The sequence below is a fragment of the Xenopus tropicalis genome, chromosome 9 (genome assembly GCF_000004195.4).
Source record: "Xenopus tropicalis strain Nigerian chromosome 9, UCB_Xtro_10.0, whole genome shotgun sequence".
Classification (NCBI taxonomy): Eukaryota; Metazoa; Chordata; class Amphibia; order Anura; family Pipidae; genus Xenopus; species Xenopus tropicalis.
Window position 1 is genome coordinate 51,764,800 of NC_030685.2, and position 18,789 is coordinate 51,783,588.

Below are 18,789 nucleotides of genomic sequence, written 5' to 3' on the forward strand. Positions count from 1 at the left end.
CCCATATTACACGGCATATAAGCTCCTACCTACCAGCCACCCACCTGTGGCTGCTCCTGACATGCATTGTTACAAACCAACAATTTGCCTCTGTGCTAGTTACCATATATGTTCTTTCTCTGTTGTTTGTATTTCTATTCCTGCTTGCAAGATACAACTAGAGCTTCTGTTGTGCTGCGTCCATCCTGAAAATGGATGTTGTACATATTGGGCCTTCATTAATGGTACCCAAACATGCTCCTTGCGACTCCATATAATTGTGCCATGGCCCATTTTATCTTTCCCGCCTTTTCCAGAAGTGTGCCTATTGACACAAGAGAACACTAGGACTATCCCCACCCTAAACATGGAGCTAATTCCACCATTGCTACAGTTGACTGCAAAAAAAAGAGGCGCAAAAGAATTGCATCCAAAAATCCTATGCAAGTGTAATTTTAATACTGAGCACTGAAAGTGATACAATCCCCTCTGTTAGCTGCAACATGCATCTGCATTTTTATTACACAAACATACAATTATGTTTGCTTTGACCTATTGGCCACAATAGCCTCTGGCATAACTCCTCACGTGACATCAATATGTCTAATGCTGGAATTATGAAAAAAAACTACATTGTTTGTAAAAAAAACATGTTGCTTGCGTCCCAATTTGCACTTTTCACTTGCAGTGGTAAATGATCCTTAATGTTTATTTCGTCTAGTGTATTTTGTTAGTTGCAGTTTATTTTTGGCTTCTTTTCCTCACCTTCTCACTGCCAAAATGGCTGCTCTATTTCCTGCTCCTCTTTCCTTTATTTACTTTACTATCTCACACAACTTTATTATTTCACCTTAGAACGCACTGCCACCTAGTGGCTAAACTAATTTGTATTAGCTCTTCTGGTGGATGAAATTGTGCTGGAATTTGTGGGGGGGGGGGTGAAATGGCAAATTGTCAATTTCTTGGCTTTTTGTTTTATTATTGTATATATATAGAAATGCATTTTAAATGCTTTTGAAACAAACTTGTCCTGTCTCACCAGCTTCTAGCTCTGCTGCAGACACACCAAAATATCAATGGAGCATTACATCCTTTCTATTAATATACTTTATTCTAAGTTATACTGTGCAAACAGTGTGCAGCATGTACATTTTAAGGGGGCATAAAATGATTTCATTTAAAGGAGAAGAAAAGGTGGACTCACTAGGGGGTTGCAAAAATGTTAGGCACCCCCAGTGATAAAAATTGCTTACCTGAAACCCCCGGCTGGTGCTCCTGTTAGGAAAAATCACACCAGTGCAACATTTTGGCACGCCCAGTGATTTCACTTTTCCTTCTCCTTTAATAAGAGTGCAATATAGAGCTATGGAGTTTAGTAGCACTGGCATCTACAGGGTCCTCTGAGGCTGAACCACGGAGAAAAAGGGCCGCTGTAGGCAGAAGGCTACTGAAGTGTTTCCTCAATTCCAAAGGCAGTGTGACATATTCTTTCTATATTTTTGTTCTGTTTCAGTGCTGTTTGCCCTTTCACCCATATTTATAACAGTTCCAAGATTGGCACTTACCACTCTATCCTCCGGGTCCTTATCAAAAATCAATATTCATGCATTTGAAAGCATTTACAGATAAACTTAATTGTAAAATCTTTATTCACATTGTGCTATTTATCTATCCTTGTTGTGTTATTGTCATCCTGACAACAATTTAACGAAGTTCCAAATGCTCATGTATCACACAACTTAAATCAAAAATTAATTTCAAGTTTATCCGTGAGTGCTTTTATATGCATGTGTGTGTGTGTGTATATATATATATATATATATATATATATATATATATATATACAGCAGCAAAGAGATCCGCACTCACAGGATTTATAGAATTAATCTGGTGTTTAATCTGGTAATCTGGTGTGATTAATTCTATAAATCCTGTGAGTGCGGATCTCTTTGCTGCTCTATCTAATTCTTCACTTGGACCTGCACCCAGGCTATTGTGACCCGATTGACGTGAGTGCCGGCTCTCTCCTGATATATATATATGTCCTTTCTAAACTGTAATTTGTTTTTACAGAGGAAGCCTAAGGGTAATTCGGCAGATACAAACACCATTTATAAGATGGATGCTTGGCACCTCCTTTCACAGATTTATTCATGTGTATTATATACCAGCCTTACCCTTTTTTTAACTTGTCCTGGCACATGGCTTCCAGTCCCTACTTGTCACAGATCACAGTTTAGGTGAGCAGCATTGAGGACAGAGATATTAGAGAAGCCATTCCGGAATTTAATATAACCATAAATTGATTACAGAGAGTCAGCATTATTTTATGAAAAATTGCTCATGCCAAACAAATCATATTAGCTCCTGGGAGGAGGTAATGGCTAAACCGAATGAAGGCAGCTGATGTGATATAGCTCAGCTTTTGATAGCTTTCAGCACTATTCCATATAACAAGGAACGGGCCTAGTGTTAATTTTTTATGCTTAGATAGAACCTGGAGAAGGGAGAGAACAGAAGCAAAACATATACAATGGAACCAAAGATGTAGGTGTTAGGATTTAGGAGTGCTACAAACACCAATACTGGGCCTACTCCAGTATTTTATTACAGGCATTGTAAATAGTTCAAAAAGTCAAATGCTATAGAGCCTTATGCAATTCGGACCTTACTTACTTACCCAGTAACGTACGAAATGCGTAAGACTCTATAGCTTTTATGTATATATGTTAATAAAACAATTTTGATTTTACTATACACCTGAGCTTTATATCTACTTTTTCTGGAGTTCCGGAGTTCCTGCCTACTTCAATTTGCTTGTTCCTTAAAAGCTCCCTGCTTGCTAACTAGAGCTCCTGCATTAAGGGTAAGTGCAACATGGTGTTACTACTCACACTGTTTGCTAGGGGGCTTGATTTCAAAGCACTACAGACTTAAAGTTAACTTTTAGTATGGTGTAGAGAGTAATATTCTGAGACAATTTGCATTTGGTCTTCATTTTTTATTATTTGTAGTTTTTTAATTATTTCAGTTTTTGTTCAGCAGCTCTCCAGTTTGGAGTTTCAGCAGCTATCTGGTTGCTAGCAACCAAATTACCGTAGCAACCAAATTACCGTAGCAACCATGGAGTGGTTTGAAAAAAAGACTGATATATGAATAGAGAAGAGGACTTGAATAGAAAAATAAGTAATAAAAAGTAGCAATAACAATAAAACTGTAGCCTCATGTAGCAATAGTTTTTGGCTGCAGGGGTCAGGAAGGTACCTCTTCTCTCTGCTCATGGCCCTCGAGTCCTGTGCATGCCACCACTGCCGTCCATTCCCATCTGCACTTTTCACACCTGCCCCCTTCCTGCTCGCCACCATATATGCGCTTGCCTGGGGACAGGGCTGGGCAGATTTCCTAGGGTGTCTGGCTGACTTGGTCCGCCGCTATTGGCCAAAGTGTTACTAACACCTAATTTTTTGTCACAATTATTTTTTAGGCAGAAACTGTGCACTGATCATTCTCCTTTTTGTATACAAATAATGGCTTGTTATTGTTTCTAGCAGTTGGTCGGCTCCAGAATGTGAGTTAAGGTCCTCATACATGGGCCGATTCTAGCTGCCATTATCAGTCCCTTAGACTGATTTGGCAGCTAATCGGCCCGTGTATGGGCACTACCGACGGGCCTGCCCAGCAGATATCTGGCCTGAAATCGGGCAGATCTCGATCGGGCAGGTTAAAAAATCTAGTCTGATTGGGGACCACATCGGCTCGTTGATGTGGTCCCCGGACCAACTTTTCCTATACCCATCGTTATAATTTGATCGTTTGGACCCAGGGCCAAATGATTGAATTATCCTGGATTCTCCTGATATTGCCCACCCATAGGTGGGGATATCGGGAGAAGATCCGCTCGCTTGGCGACATCGCCAAGCGAGTGGATTGGCCCATGTATGGGGACCTTTAGACAGTCTGATTTAAAACAGACCAACACATTTACATTCTCATAGGAACAAGAGCATATGGCTGAGAAGCCTGTGTTTAGTAAGTTTATGAATGAGTTTCTTGATGCCTTTGGGTGTCTTTTGCACTAATTCTTAAAATGACTTGCCTTTAAAGGAATTATATAACACACAAGCACTGGCACAAACACACACACATATACATACTGTATATAGTACATGTCTTCAAAGTAATAACACTCCCTTTTCTGTATGTCATTTTCTATATGATTCTGATGCAGCAAGATTAGATTTTGAAGACGTATTCTGCTCTTTCCCTGTGATACGAAATGAATTAACCTTTATTAAAATTGACAATTGTCTCGACTTGTTTTCTTTTCATCTGTGCGCCTGGTCTGTAATATAAAAGGCAGATGCATGAAACATATGATCTCATTAACTATCAATATAACAGCAACCAGGCAGGGAAATGCACCCTTGGATTTTGCTGCTTCACTTCTCTACCTGGAAGGCACATTAGCTTTTTATTTTTATTTCCAAATAAGTGTTATGATTAAAAAAAACCATAAGGGATGCAATTTTGGATGTTTACTGTGTTTAAAATGTGCTTAGTGCATTGTAAGTGCATATTTGGAACTGCATGTGTCTTTGTAATGGTAAGAAGAGAGTGAGCAGATGACAGGTGAAGGGTTACCTCTGTTCCTGTGCTATGCAGAATGATAGTTCAAGCTGTACTTGATTTTGGCACTGGTATAGTAAGCACCCTGCACTTTTCATCAATTCACTCTGCGGTGTTCATTATAAATATACCTCTGTATCTTATGGGAATGTACAGTGCATCAAATTTTCATAATTTAAGAAGTACCGTTTTTTCGCCCTATAAGACGCTCCGGAATATAAGATGCACCCAATTTTAAAGGAGGAAAATCTAGAAAAAAAAAGATTCTGAACCAAATACTGTAGTAAAATATTTTATATCAACTGTATAAAGTTAATTGTCTCTGGGCTCACTCATAATGAGGCTTCCCCCAGGGCCCCCCCCAAGCATCCTTCAGCTTCCCCCAGGGCCCCCCCAAGTATCCTTCAGCTTCCCCCAGCCCCCCCGAAGTATCCTTCAGCTTCCCCCAGGCCCCCCCAAGTATCCTTCAGCTTCCCCCAGGGCCCCCCCAAGTATCCTTCAGCTTCCCCCAGGGACCCCCCAAGTATCCTTCAGCTTCCCCCAGGCCCCCCCAAGTATCCTTCAGCTTCCCCCAGGCCCCCCCCAAGTATCCTTCAGCTTCCCCTAGGGCCCCCCCCAGTATCCTTCAGCTTCCCCCAGGGCCCCCCCAAGTATCCTTCAGCTTCCCCCAGGGCCCCCCCAAGTATCCTTCAGCTTCCCCCAGGGCCCCCCCAAGTATCCTTCAGCTTCCCCCAGGCCCCCCCCAAGTATCCTTCAGCTTCCCCCAGGCCCCCCCCAAGTATCCTTCAGCTTCCCCCAGGGCCCCCCCAAGTATCCTTCAGCTTCCCCCAGGGCCCCCCCAAGTATCCTTCAGCTTCCCCCAGGCCCCCCCCAAGTATCCTTCAGCTTCCCCCAGGGCCCCCCCAAGTATCCTTAAGCTTCCCCCTGGGCCCCCCCCCAAGTATCCTTCAGCTTCCCCCAGGGCCCCCCCAAGTATCCTTCAGCATCCCCCAGGGCCTCCAAGCATCCTCCAGCTCCCCCACGGCACCCCCAGCATTCTTCAGCTTCCCCCAGGGCCCCCAAGCACCTTCCATTTCCCCCCTAACCTCACCCCAGTGGCCTCCGGCTCCCGTGATCTCTTCCTCTCTGTGCCGCGGCTCCCAGCTGCTTCTGTGCTTCTATAAGGTTGCGCCCTGTGTGTGTGACGTCAGTACGCACAGGCGCAACCTTATAAAAGCGAGGATGCGGCAGAGAGCCGCGGCACATAGACGAAGACGCAGTTCGCCGTATAAGACGCACCAACTTCCCCCCCCCCAGTTTTGGGGAAGAAAAAGTGCGTCTTATACGGCAAAAAATGCGGTATGTATAATAGCCAGCCCAAAAGGGCAGTTCTCTGTGGAGTTTGCAGCTTCATTTTTCCACCTGAAAGAATAATTTGCTTTTTATTTTCAGTACAGTAGTATTGTAGTAAAGTACTTTTTTTGTATTATTATTGTTGTGTTAGTGGCAATAGTTGTCCCAAGAAGCTTTAAGGCTATGCAACTGTAGAGGCTGGAGGGGTACTCTCAAGTTCTCAGTTTGGCCCTGCCTTGTAAATAGAAAGCTTTCTATCCAAAAAATATGTAATAAATTGCCAGTATTTTTTCTATTTGACAAACCTTTTCATGATCCAAGAAGTTCACTGTTACTTTTTCACAGAAGGCTAATTCCATATGTAGGTGAAGAGAAACTGCCAATCCGCTCCCATCTGCTCCTTGCTGTATCTGCACTGACAGCTACTGCAATGGCCTGTGTGCAAATACAATGCAAAAACACAAACTTTCATGGATAAAAAATCCACAGTAGTGATAAGTGAAATTTTTGGGTAGGCTTGGATTTGCGACAAATGTTCACATTTCGCCATGGGTGTATTTTTGGGGGGAAACGGGCACAAAAACTAACCACGGAAAAATTCTCCGCCCGAGAAAAAAAAAATATGTGCGTCAGAAAATGACGCGCATCAATGAGGATTGTCCTGCGCAACAATTTTTTATGCCACGCAGAATTTTTTCAGATAGAAAATTTTCTGCAGTTTTTTTAAGTTTCAAGAATTTTTCGGGGAAGCAAAATGGGAGAGATTTGCTCATCACTAATCCAGAGTCCATGTACGTCTGCAAGCACAGTTGCGTACCCAAAATTTTAAAACACTTTCATTAAACATACTTGTTTCAAAATGCCTCTTTGCACTTCCATTCAATTCTGGGGGGAAAGGCTACATGTTTGGGGAAAAAAACAAGGCAATTGTGCTCAAAATTGTGCTTTTCTCACTGCACTTGTGGCCAGATATGAGCCCTCCTATGTATCCACACAGACTGACACACTGCCTGTCCCAGAGAGGATGGGAGCAGATTGGTTGTTTCTCCACATTCATTTAAATGCAGATAGAGTAACAGACACTTGTGGCAATAGCCAAACAATGTGCATAGAAAGAATGTTCCAGTTCCAGCTCCAGCTCCAGTTCTCTTAAGGCTTAGAAAGTCCTGCCAAAACCTAAAATGATGCCTGAACATTCTTTCTATGAACATTTAACTTGGGTAGAAGGGATCACAGCCTTGGACCCAATGCCCCAATGCATCTATTAATGTTCTCATTTTTTTCATGATTTGTATATTTTTATGCAAGAATATGATTTTGTCACAGAAAAACCCTGATTTTTCTCTCTTTATTATGTCACAAAACTGGGCATTTTTTCTGTGTTTTTTCCCAGCACAATAAAAGTTTTCTGCCACAAAAAAATACATGGAGAAATTCTTTTCCCTTAGTATTTTTCTAGCAGTTTTTCGGCAAAACAAAATGCATGGAGAAATTCTAATAATGACTGTATTTTTCCTGTGTTTTCCATCACAGAAAAAAAAACAAATTTTTTTTTTCTGGTGAGACAAAATGAATGGCAACATTCTAGTATGGATTTGCAAACATATCCACCCTGGCAAAAACATGAATTTTGACACTGAACTGCACCAGACAAAAAAGTTTGCTCATCATCCATTTATGACGGCAGGTGCCATGCTAAGGGAAATATAGAGCCCTTGGATTACAATTATAATAAAAATATATAAGTTATATATATATATATATATATATATATATATATATAAGTTTTTTCAGCGACCTGTTCTCATTTGTGATATTTTAAATTGGATCTTTTGATTAACAACATTTGTGAAAATGAGTTTAGCCATGGTTTAAAAAAAGTATAAAACCATGAAAATCCAAATTTTAATAAAGCCTTCCAAGGGGAAGATTGATGAAAATGTGAGTTTAGATCTTAATACATAAAAACTCACCCACGTTCTATTCATTCCTATGGGGTTTTTAGAATCATAACTTTCACTATGTTCTAAGCCCTCATTTTAATAAATCTGCCCCTTAGAAAAAGAAAATAAGTAGATATATTACTTTAATTTAAAAAAAAAAAAAAAAACCTTTGGTAATATTCATGCATACACTCTAAAATTCTGCCAAGCCCTCTGGAAATGCTACAGAATTGCCTTTTGTATCAGGATTTTAAACGTAACCATATCTCTAAGGCATTGTGCTATAAAAAGTTTAAGTGAAACATGCTGTAACTGTTGCATTGGCTGAAAATCCTTTTTAAAAAAAAGTAGAATAGGAAAATCAGTCTTCTAAATGAATGCGGCTATGCTGAGGTGAACATATAAACCAAGTGAGAAAGTATTAATTCTTGATATGCCTATGATTCCCTTGAACAGTAGGACTGCTCTAACTCCCATTGAAACACCCTGGCAAGCAAGGTAATATGGCTTTGATTTATCTACAAGTGGAGATTCACTGCTCTCCAGTGGGGAAGGTTGTTTGCAAAGTCACGTTCTTTGGTGCTGAGAAACTGCAGGAGTAAGTCAGGGAAATACAGCCAGCTGTCTGTAGGCAACCTATGTGACCATCTGTATGTGAGATGCATTATTTACATTACGTGAGAAATATGCCTCACATATCCGGCTGGAGGATATAACATTATTATTTTCATATGTTTTCTTTTATAATTTTACATGCAATAAACTATAGTGGATATCCCAGCAGTGGGATATTATTAACACTGTTTTTTTCAGTGTATTCCTAATGCATTTTTCTACCTTTCTCCCAAATCTGTCTCACAGAATTTATATCAGAGCCATAGCAGGACTTAACAGTATTGCTTTGTTCAAATCAGAAGTAAAAGAACATTTGCTCCATCAATGCATGCATGGAGAACTGCAGTGCGCGCTTTGTTTTCTGGTGCTCAGAAATAGGGAGAGTCTATGTTGGTGGCCGCTGGTGGATTCAGTGCCATTTATTAAAGCAAGGTTTGTAACACCTGCAAATAGTGAAATCAATGAAATGTTGTCATTAGCACCTCAATTAAATGATTTGTGTATATTTGAAAAGGTCATTGCCAAAGCAAGCATACTAGAATAGTCATATTATTCCCTTCCAAAGGGAACAGGAAAGAATATGTAATTGATCTCCCAGCTACAGGGAAGGAGTAGATGCCTATCTTAAAAACTCTAGAGCTAGAATATTATATGGCATATTATATCACAAATGCCAATGCTTAAAGGGGTGGTTCACATAACCTTTAGTATGTTATAGGAAGTCCTATTCCTAGCAACTTTCCAATTGGTCTTTATTATTTATTTATTTATTTTTTTCAATTATTTTGCGTCCTCTTGTACATCTTTCCAGCTTTCAAATGGGGGTCACTTACCCTCGTGATCCAAAAGCTATGAGCTCTTAAGCTTACAATGTTATTATTATGTTATAATTATTATCACTTTTTATTTCTTTTCTTTATATTCATATCCTGTCCTATTCATATTCCTGTCTCTCATACAAACCACTGCCTGATTGGTAAGGTAAACAAGACCCTAGTAACCAGAGAGCTGCTAAAGAGAAACCTAAATAACTGAAAACCTGCAAAAAATGAAAAACCAATTGCAGACTGTCTATGAATGTCAATGTCTATGCCATACTACAAGTTGGGACCCCCCAAATATACCAACACAGAACAACTTTGTTTAAGAATTACAGCATTTTTCTCTGCCTTTTTCTCACGTCAAATGAATTGGAATTAATGGTCTTTTTTTTCTTGCATTGCAGTCAATTGCTTTTTTTTTCAAAATTTCAATGGGTGTGTTTCCCTTGTTTTCCTGTTGGTGTTTTTTTCTGGCAGAATACATGCCATTTTTTTCTTGTAAGACAAAAGGCATGGCAAAACACATGCTAGTACATATTCATAGGGATTTTTGCACAAATTTGGCTGCAATAATGTTTTAAAAAAATGTGCTCAACACTCTTTAGTACATGGGTTATATTATCCTTAGGGTGGTCCAGGGCTTCTGACAATGAAAGCTATAAATCATAAGATATCAGAGGCAACTTACAATGTAGCTGTCTTTTTAAGCAGCCATTCCTACACACCTTGTTAAAGCTTGGGAATAATTCACAGCCACCAGAAAATTGCAACTGGAAACTGATAAATTGGATGAACAAAACTGCTGGTCTCTATGTCATACACTACTGAGTTCCTAAAAAAAGGCAAGTTTTATGGGAATCCAACATGAAAACATACTGCTGTATTGTGGTACAGCTTGCCAGCAGCAAAGTAAACAACCAGCAATCCCATTAAACCCTTCATGGGAGAACTGCAAAACTCAAATTAAGGTATATTGCACCCTATCTCTCAACCTATGTTTTGCTCTGGTGAGGTAATTCTAGTAGCTGGGCTTCAGAGGTGGAAGGCTGGTCTTTTTATTTATTTAGGGTTCATCTTACAGCCTTTCAAATCACTTAAAACCCAATATTCCTAAAATCAGAAAGTTGAGGTTTAATTAGAGTTCAAACAAGAATTTAGAAGGAGCATTGCCTTAATAAAATGATAACCCCCCCCCCCCCCCAACCTAAAACTTGCTCTGAACAATGCAGGGCATTGAATTCTAACTAAACTAAGTGAACTTCCCTGTGATTGGCTGATACTCTATGAATGGAGAGTGACAGCTTTTCTGCAGCCATGTTGATGCAGTACAAAACGTGAAATCTTTTAGGTTAGCACATGAAAAAGAATATGAAAGTTAATATCTACATTGTTGCTGCTCATCATCCGCTATGATTTGAATTTATCATTTTAAAAATGGCCACTTCACATCATTGAGCTGTTGGATAAGAATGTATACTGTTGTTATTCTTCCATCCTGCTGTCTAATATCCTTGGCTTCAAACCCTAGAGTAAACTCTTGCTGAACCTTTCCCTCTCAGGAGCACTTATTATAATATTATTGCTCTGGCTATCACATTATGAAGATACTATTTTGTGTGTGTGCTTTATTCCACAAAGTATATGCGCTATAGAGGCAGACCGAATGCTGACTGGAAAGAAAAGGTTGCCTTAGTTCATTTCCACATAATGATACGCAGGAAACGTAGCCCATAATGTTGTGAGTTATGAGTTGAGCTCTGGGCTCTGAGTCTGCAGCTGGAGAACATGGTCATTAAACTCTGAGGGAGATGAGATGCCTTTAGACAAAGGTGATCTTCACAAATTATTTTCATAGCCTCACAGTGACATTTATAAAGCTCTATGGTGCACACTAACAGGCTGGAAGAAACAGATTGGACTATGCCAACCACCATGCCTGTGACTTAAATGGAACTACTATTTGTCTATCACTTTTCTGGAATTAAAATACAAACACACATTATAAATAACAGGTCACAAAAGTGCATGGATTTATTTAAATCCCCTTTTGTTGAAAGGAAATGCTCGAAAGAAAGGGTGCAGTTTTTCTGGCATTGTTCTTTAAGGCATAGCAAACATTGTCTTCCTTTACAGCTATAACATGTTTTTTCCATTTTGTATTAGTAACAGCTTTTGCACTAATCTAAAATATCCACAAGGCAATTTTAGAAATTAAATGTATAGCCATGTTAGACATCCACCCAAGCATGTCTTTATCCTGGCTTGTTTCCACAGCATGTCTTTATCCGGCTACAAAATTAGATCCTGATTTAGGCTTAGAGTAAGTAATATTCAGAAAAGCAAAAGCGCCAACTAAAACTTAATTGAAATTATTCCTGACAATGGAGTGTGACACAAATAGCTCTCACATTTACAGTGCTGCAATCACGTCTGATGGGACTTGTTAATGCAACAGTTTGTCATATCCCAAAGCATTGCAACAATGTCATGTCATTCTTTTATGGTGTCAATCAACAAACAAAATGCAGTACACTTCAGTGGATATGATTTACAGTTTGATGCCCACACCCTTTCACTAGATGTCCTGGCCACTCCCAATTGGCTGTGGCAAGTTCAGTAACCACAACCAGTAGATTTTGGTCATCTTGAAAAGTATCACTGACAACCAATGGCATTAGTTATCAATCTTTTGCCATTGTGGACACTGAGAACTGCTGCATGGTGGTTTGCCTAAAACATGTGTAAATGGTATGATGGCACATCATATTATCAATATTATTCTTAGTACCAATGTAGGATGCTCACTGTGGGGGGCTACCTGAAAGTCTCCAAATAAAATACACAAAATAGCAAAAATCAGGGCACACCAATGTAAAAAAAAAAAAACAACACAATTTTGAGTGTGTTTCCCAACGCGTATCAACCCCAGCAATGGGGTCTTTATCAGGAGTTCATGCAGAAATCACTGATCTTGGGTTTGGGGCTCCAGCTCACCTACCTACAATGCTCTAATGTTATTAGACCATTAAGTAACAGATATTGAATAAGCCAAATACAGCATACAGGTATATATATTCTATGATCACTATATTTAGACACAGCGGGCATTTACAAAAAATACAACAGTAACAATAAATCTTTGAACTTGCTTCTGCCACTAAAGGAAATGACCAATTAATAATGCAATTCACACAGAGAACAACAATCTGTTCTTATGTATGTCTATAAATGGACAAATGGACCTCACAGAAATGTTGAAGCAGGTGAGGCTGTATAACTTCCTGCTCGCTGAATTACCACCATCAATGCACCAGTGGGAAGGGAAGGAGAAGCACACAGAGGATAAAAGATGGCCAGTTAAGCTGAAAATGTCCTAGCTGGGTAACCAATAGGTCAACGTATGACCAGCTTGGTCACAATAAATTCCTAAGATAGCATTGCATAGTTTCTTTCAACTCTGAGCAAAAGACAGCTAAAAAATCATATACTATTTCTTGCATCTTGGCTGATGTATGTTAGGAACATCTGAGCACAGCAGTAAATATTCAGGAGGGGTTTATCCATCCTTCCTCCTTCTGTTGTTATTATTACCATATTATTATGAAAAAAAATATGCTGTCACAAATAAACAGTATATATATGTAAATCTATTGGGGCCCCTTCCTGTCTGACTTTGGAATAATCACTTCCTCTCTTCTGCTGAAAAAAAAATAAATTATATATATATATCATTCACTCAGATACAAACCACAAAAAAATAACGGTCTGCAGAATACATTTTCCCTCCTGATTGATGCTCTTTCATTTACACTTAAATGTATTTGCCCCTCCCCTCCCCAAATTCGTATATGGCTCTAGAATGTAAAGAAGGAAATGTTTCCAAAATCATTTGTACGGCTGGCACAAGAAAAGATTGAGTGGTTTTTCTTGAGTTTTATCTATTGATTTTTTTCCCTCTGTGCTAAACAGTTGCTGTGTATTAATATCAGACAGCTACCTCCCCCACCTCTGCTGCTCTCCTAACATTATGCACACCCTTATGCTCCCCACGCATACATACACACCAACCAACCTAGTCCAATCGATCACTGACAACAGAGTTATTAAACAAAAAACTCAACTCTGGGAATTATTCATTTGAGAGATTCATTTCTTTATCAACCTGTAGAGCCCCCAGGGAGAATTCTTTACTCCTGAAGAAAAACTATTCATCATTAATCACCCAGGGACCAGAGGTGAGCTGTGATTTTTAATCTAGATCAGAAGTGTCTGGATTCGGTAAAGGTGGAAATCTATGGGTTTTATGTAGAGCCTGAACAAATTTACAGAATAGTGTGCTCATTATTATAATTTGGTTTAAACAAAGGCATTAGCTATAAAATCTGCCCTCTCCCAGAAGAAAAAGATTAACAGCATACAATTAACGCCTTGTGACTTATTTTGTGTCCTAAATATGCTTATTCATAGAGAAAAAACTTTTGTTTTTGCAAAACTTCTTTATAACCAAGCAGCCCTGTGGAATACATTAGTGCTTTATTAAGCCAAATTTAACAGGCAGAAAAGAGACTTCATGCACTTCAAAAACAATTGTGAACAAATATAACTGAAACTGGTTACTTGGGCTGTGATAGATACATTGATATACAGTATATGTGCAAGATGGACAAGAATACAAAATGGAATGGGAGAGGTGTGGTGGCCACTGGGAAGAGGGGCAGAACTGCTAGAGGGGATACAATGTGGTAGGTGACAAAAGCATGTGGGGTGAAAGGACCCAGCTCCCAGGATACTCATAGGAGAAAGGCATGCCAACACCCCCCAAGTCAAATGTCAGAACACCTGTCTGGTATATATAAAATATATATCTATAGAAATACATAAAATAATAACAGATTTAAGTTGTAGATGTCAAGATTACATAAAGCATTGTTACAGTCCTCTTGGGTCTCCAGGAATCATTCATCATTAGGCCATGCTTCAGTCAGAGGGGATAACGTATGTTAGATCAATGCACACACACAGTATATGTGGCCATACACAGGCTGATTGGTCCATAAGCTGAATAGAGAGCATACAAGGGACCACACATTGTATGACTGCTCATCTTCACTTCCGCATCTACCAACTGGCCGACTGGTTTTACATGGGCTTTTTCTAGCTCAAGAGATAGAAAGCAGGGCAAGCCCTTGCAAATTTTATTGTGAAAGTGCAACCTTTCTGGGCAGAAAAGCCCCTTTGTAACTTGCACCGATCTGCATGCTTGACAAAGGGGTTTTTCTCTTGGGACTGTTTGGGAGAGTGCCGATCCCTCCTGCACTGCGCACCAAGTTTCTTACCTTGGAGTACCCGGGTGTGCGAGGAACGTCTCCTGTGTGACTACTTTTTCTAGCTCACACATTTTTATACATCACAATGTCGGGGCTTATTTATGAAGGGTTGAACATTTTTATCACTGTAAAACTTTATTGAGATGTTAGATGTAACAATTTATTTTCTGAGATGACATTCTTATTTCTCCCTGCATGCCATATGCATTGGGGACTCAAGATTCTGATGTACGATAGGGACAACAGTAGAGAAAGTTTTGGTAAGCAAAAAAAAATCAAACTGCAAGGAATACTTCATGATGTTTCAGAATTGAGCTCCTTACTCTCAGCTACACATTTGCATTTTTTCACATTGTGTACAGATATGGGATCCCTTATCCGGAAACCATTATCCAGAAAGCTCCAAATTACGGAAATCCATAGACTCCATTTTAATCAAATAATTCAGAATTTTAAAACTGATCTGTAATAATAAAACAGTACCTTGTACTTGATCACAACTAAGATATAATTAATCCTTATTGGATGCAAAACAATCCTATTGGGTTTAATTAATGGTTATTTGATTTTTTAGTAGACCTAAAGTACGGAGATCCAAATTACGGAAAGAACCCTTACCTTACGGAAAAATACCCTTGGTCCCGAGCATTCTGGATAACGGGTCCTATACTACGGCATTTAGGTGCCACTATTCCATGTACTGTATATTAGCACAATTTTTTACACTGCTCTGTAGATAGGCACCTCAATCAACCATTTGCCTCAGGCCCTCCTGAAATGGTCAGGGCTGCAGTCTTGACATTATCAGCAAAATGCATGTCACATGGAGACAATATTACAGCTAAATGCGGTAGATCTTGATGAAACATGTACTATGTTATGGTTTATGAAGCTTACTGTTCCATTATGTTATCACAGTAAAACGGAAACATCTAAGGGCTCATTTAGGTCCGCATGTGCAATGAGCAAAGTGCAATTTTGAGCACAATTGCTATGTTTGTTCCCATAATGCAGTGTTTTTTTCACAGGATTCCAGCACTGTTGTGGTCACAAGTGTCGCAAGTGTCTGACACAATTTTACTGTGCCCACTGCAACTGAACATATTGCAAATCAGACATAATTGCTTGAAAGTCCATCTTGGGTGTTTGGAAGAAGTGACTTTCATGCCCAATTCTTTAGGTGCAAGTGTTTTGCACCTATTGATGCTGGACACAAAGCAAACCCTGGAGCTGATGCCTATTTTGGAATTGGTAGAGTTGGATTCTGGAGGAGGAGTGATCTATTTGCAATGGAAGGCAGACAGCGCCAAACAGCAGCAAGAGCAACTATATAGAAGGGAAAAAGTGCAATTTGACTCCGTACCTTCAAAGCATTGTTTCAATGCGCAACTCACTGTGGTGAAAAGTACATGAGCAAAACTCTTGCAGAAATAAATAAACCCAGTAATCTATTATAGTTTATAACATGATGCAGGTTACTAGCATACTGATCATTTTTGTTCTCATGTAGGGGTATGGCTTTGTAGCACCAACACTTGATGGAAATATAGTGGGTTTCAACAGTGTTGGATTTTCTGATGAGGGTTGGGTTGGCTTCTTAAATCATTGAGTTTAATCAGATAGGTAAAATTCAAATTTTGCAACTGCTGTCCTGTTGAGTTACATCTTTGATTTTACTGATGTCCTTTTAGGGACATATAAATACATGCATGATTGGTATATATACTGTATATACCTTCACCCTGATACAAATACTAACTATTAGGTCTTTGTTTGCCCCTTCTGTGACATAATAGCCAAATCCAAATTTATGAGAGTTGCAATATCCACTAGTAAGGGTACACAATAATGTTCTTATTTTGTTTTTTCTTAAACCAAGACTCACATGCTAATACAGCTAAAGATTTATATATCAAAGTATAAAATATAGGCAAAATGGCTTAGTAGGTAATAGAACTGATTTGTTTTAGTTATTATAAGAATTTATGATTTTCTAAGGTGCTGTTTCCTAGAAATATGCTAAGGAATGAAGGGGAATTTAATGGCGTTAAAAGCTGATTTTATTTGACATGCATTAAGGAGAGAAGGTGCTTTCTACAAAACATGTCACAAAGCAAGAGCAGAAAATAATGGTGGTTTAAAAGATGTTATGCTGGCGATTGTTATCACTTTATTACATCTATAATAAGCCTTTCTAAGAGCTACCTCTGATTTATAGACAGGTTTGTAAAAATGCATATCCTCTTTCTGGAGCATAAGAATCAACAATGTTATCAACACTCAGAAGGGGATTTTCTAACTCAATCCTCTCTTTACAAAACGAAATTCAAGAAAACGAAGAAGTTAAGCACAAATAGAAATCATTTTTTTATCTAAGAGAGAAATCGCAAGGTGACAAAGCTGAATTCTTTAGACTTGACATTCACATCATTCTGAACACCACAGACAGTAAGCAGCTTTATCATTATCCTCTGGTTCACACAATTTCTGGCGCTGATATCAGAAGACACTAAGTCCTGATGAGCTTTTACACAGATGCATCAGTAAACTTTACTAGGGCCTGTTATGATTAGATAGGGCGGCCTTTGATAGCTGAATTGATTATTTCTTTTGTTGTATATAATACGCTAGATATGTCAAATTAAAAGAAAAAGAAAAAATTCCTTTAAAGTTTTCTGTAATTCTTCTTGTACTTAGAATTGTCTCCTTACATATGCCTATTGCCTTTGTAAAAGCCATCTTGCTCATGCCCGATTCTATTTCTGTTGACATGAAACGTGTGGCCGTCCATCTGTTTGGTACTATAACTAACCCTACACCCTTCACCCTACAAAAGATAAAGTTCTACATACACTTCAGCTTAAGGACAAGCATATATGGAAAATGAGCAATGGAAAATGAATGTTACAGGGTTCTGGTGGACAGTTTTTTTTATATGATTCCTAAGATGGGCCCACCAATGGCCGGGGCCATTTTGGATCCTTTTGGTACTTACTAGGCCACCCTGTGTCTGGCAGGAGATAACCTTAAGCAGAACCCCAGAGCCATTATAGAAATGAGTGCAGTCCTTATACATGGGATTTGTTAAGCATAATGTATATCCAAAGTCGTACCAAGCTGTAACTGCCAGTTAATTTGCAGTGAAAGTATAAGGTTCGTCATGTGAGCTATGTTTCTGCTCTTTGTACAAACACTAATATGGAAATATTTGGCAGAGTAGGATGGTTAAAGAGTTTCTATTAATATGATATAAACACTAAGACAAAACTTCTTTTCCTTTATACACTTGTTAAAGGAACAGTAACACCAAAAAATGAAAGTGTATAAAAGTAACTAAAATATAATGTGCTGCTGCCCTGCACTGGTAAAAGTTGTGTGTTTACTTCAGAAAGTCTACTATAATTTATATAAATAAGCTGCTATGTAGCCATGGAGGCAGCCATTCAAAGGAGAAAAGGCACAGGCACATAGCAGATAACAGATAAAACACTATTGTATTCTACAGGACTTATCTGTTATCTGCTATGTAACCTGTGCCTTTTCTCCTTTTTCCCAGCTTGAATGGCTGCCCCCATGGCTACACAGCAGCTTATTATATAAATTATAGTAGTGTTACTGTAGCAAACACACCAGTTTTACTAGTGCAGGGCAACAGTGCGTTATATTTTTATTACTTTAAAGCTCTTTCATTTTTTGGTGTTACTGTTCCTTTAAGTAGGGTTGTACCTCTAATGGCTAAATGTAATTTGTTGCAAACTTTACTTACCCTGTAATTATGTGAGGACTTCATTCAATATTTGTAACTATAATGTCAGCCCCATGCACTGGAATACCAAAAAGCTTGAACTTTACAGAGAACATAAGTGATTGCCAGGAATAATTAAGGTTAGTGCATGGGTGAGGACTTTCAGCTGCCGCTCGGTGCCCTTTCGTGTCTAGCTACAGGCTCTCTATGGCTGTCCCTGCATCTCTCATCAGTACGGTTCTCTATTCATAAAAAAGCAGTTATTGATTTGCTCTAATCCATTACAACTTTATGCTTGAATTGGCAAATAATACATCCCTTGCCTTCTCAGCTAGTTCTAGGCTATAGTGATTCTATCATTGACTGCTGCCAACTGTCAAAATGTTATTTACCAGGCGGTG